A 3,170-nucleotide genomic window follows, 5' to 3' on the forward strand; every position below is an offset into this window, starting at 1 on the left:
CACATCCCACTGCAAACCTTGGGCACCTGCAACTTTCAGCCAATGCAAATTTTACTTCAGGGATGCGCAGGAAGCTCTGAACTGACAGGAAGACTAGATATTTAACAACTACGTTTATGCTTCTTTTATACCAAATATTGACATAATGAATCAAGAAAACACAACCCAGTTTTCCTTATTCCTACAGCACCACTCACTCAGAGCTGAAAGGCCAGTGCACAGTACAAACGCTGCTGTTCAAGCAGTTACAGCTTCACTGTGCAAAAAGTCCCGCTGGAACTCTTGTGGTGCTAAAACCGAGTATCAGAATGTCACTCCTTTAACACGAGCTGGTTTCAAGATAACTCAGCACAACACTGAGCTACAGCAGAAGACAAGAATTTGTACAAAGTAGCCTGAACCTGGGGAGAATGCCCTGACACCCCAGAATTCAGGTACCTTTTAAACGAGAAATAAAGTCTGCTATGTACCACAAAATGGCTAAGGAGACAAGGGAAAGACTGAGTCTAATACTTGTTCTGGACTTCAACATTTTTCCTGCACCAAACTTTGATGGTAATGCCCAAATTCAACAGGTGCCTGTGCACATGGGAATGAGGTCCAAAAGAAAAAAAAAAAGGCAGAGAGGAGAAGTTGTACATGAAAAGATAACACAGAGTATTTCCCCTGCTCACCACTGGCTCCTGACCTCCAAGCAATTGCTCCAAGTTTAGTCCTGATGTGGAATGCCAGCCCAGTTGAAGACTGTAACTAGCCTGGTTCAGATAAGACCCTCAACCTTGTGGAAGTGAACACCAGGCAGTTATTGAAAGGGCATGGTGAGCCCTACTACAAAGGGGACTTCTGAAAGCCCCCTTCTAGTAGAACATCTCCGCCCAGAGCGGGTACCACAGGGGTTCCTACACTGCACACAGCCACCCTGTCCTCTAGAGAGACCACTGGTGGCACCCACGTGCTGATTTCCTACATGTGCCAGAGCTCTTTTCACAACCCTACTCCCACCCCCACGGAGAACTTGTACTGCAGGACAGAAAAGCTTGTGCTACAGCTGCTGGTGACCAGCAGCATCTGTGTGTTCTTCACCAGGACCACGACAAGTGCAGAGTAACTCATTGGCCAGGAGAACTACATCCTTCCATGCAAAAATGCTTTGTTTCTTGAGTATCACCAAAGAAAGGAACCAATTGAGTTAACTCAATCTGAATATTTGTGAGGGCCCACTCTCTGAGTGCACCCGAGAGCACCAGCACATGCTGTAAATCCAGAGTGAGGGAAAGCACCCGGGGTCTGCCCCTGCCTGGCTCACAAGGGATCAGGTAAAGCTCAACCTACAGACACCAAGCCACAAAGCAACATTTATCATTACTTTCCACTGTATGCAATGTTATTAGACAGAAGTTTTTACGAGCTAAATAGAAAAGTGATGTAAGAAGCAGAGTTCTTAAGATCCAAGAGACCCTGTGCTCAACAGCTGCCACGCCTAGAATGCATCCAAGCTATTTTATTTTAATGCAAAAATGCCCTAAAGGCCAAACTCACAAATATATCTCAAATATGTTTTGGAGCTTTTTTGAAATGCAAAAATAAACTTTAAGACAATTGAAATTAAACAAACAAACCACAGACCAATGTCATCTTAGAAAAAAAAGAAAGAAAAAAAAAGAAACAAAGCAACTTGCCTCCCCCCACATGAAAACCTCCCTGGTTGTTAAGTCTGTGGTCAGCCTGGTTAGCCAGATCTCAGTCATTTCTGCCCCTGAACTAGCGCTGGTGAGATATTAACTGCTTCCCAGAGGACTCGGTGAATTCCATTGAGCCATGTCTACTTCAAACAGCAACACGGACAATTATCCCAAAGCACAGCCCCTGAGGTGCCGGTGTTAATGAGAGGGCAGTGCGATCCACACCCCACAGTCCGTGCAGGTGAGGGGAGGACTGTCCCCACGCTCAGCTCTGCCCGTGCAAACACAGCCCCGTCCCTCCCGCACCGCGGGAGCCGCTGCTCTGCAGCCCAGGAATTCCTCCCGCTCAGCCGCGAGCGAAGAGCTCCACTTCATGGCACCCAACAGAAAACGCCAAAACGAAGCCGGAAAGACACGGGAAAACCGTATTTTCATGTGTCTTTTAATAAACTCTGCTTCGGCCAGCGATGGAAAAGGAAAGCAACTGCTCTTTAAATGGACAAAATACAGACAAAGATATGCTCACGCACCCTGCAACTGACACCCTGCCTGGAGAAGAAGAGGCAGAACTGGCCCTTCAAAACCCCAGAGACCCCTCCTGCTACAAAGGACCCAGGGAATTCTCTTGCCGGCGCAAGGACGCAGCCAACGAGCGATGCAAAACATCGCTGCAGCTCGTAGTAAGTAACACACCCCCATCATGTCTTCCCTGTTCTGTCAATAGATGGGTTGTTGTCAGACTCCCGCTCCGGCTGCCTTAGCAAGGCTTAAAAAAAAAATAAAAATGAAGGCAGGAAGAAGAGCAACTCAGAAAAAAAAAAAAGAAAAAAGATAAAAAAGGAGAGGCAGCGCTCCGTGTGCCAGCAAACGGCCTCGCACCGGGCCCGCCGCCCCGGGCTCCGCCTGGGCATCCACGGCAGCGAAAGGGAGGAGGAGGAAGAGGAGGAGGAAGAGGAGGAGGAGGAGGAGAGCCGGTGCGCGGCGCCCACCGCCGGGCCCGCAGGAGGGGCTGACAGCGCGGCCCTCCGAGCGGTCGAGCCCGAGGAAGGACGCGCCACCCCGCCGAGCATCCTCCGCACGGGGAGCCCCGCGGCCCCATCCATCCTACCTCGCTCCCGGCGGCGGGATGCGCGCTCCGCATCCCATCCCATCCCGCCCCGCCGCGGGAGCGGCGGGAGGCGGATAATGGAGGCGGCGGCGGGGAGGACGCACCGGCGGCAAGTCGCGTGCGCGGGGAGGGACCGCGGGGGCGGCGGGACCGGGAGCGGGACTGGCACCGACCCCCGCCCGCCAGGTCCCGCCGCCCCCCCCCCGCGGGGCGCGCCCTTTGTGCGGGGCGCGGGAGGTGTGTCCGGCGGCGGGCGGGCTGTGCGGGCAGGGCTGGGTGGGTGTGCCCGGGTGTGCTCGGGCCGCCGCCGCCGCCGGGGATGCTGCGCCCGGGACCCGCCCGCCCGCCGCGCCCCCCCCGCCCCCGCCCCCGCCCCGCCG

The sequence above is a fragment of the Neopelma chrysocephalum genome, unplaced genomic scaffold (genome assembly GCF_003984885.1).
Source record: "Neopelma chrysocephalum unplaced genomic scaffold, ASM398488v2 Primary Assembly neopelma1_138, whole genome shotgun sequence".
Classification (NCBI taxonomy): Eukaryota; Metazoa; Chordata; class Aves; order Passeriformes; family Pipridae; genus Neopelma; species Neopelma chrysocephalum.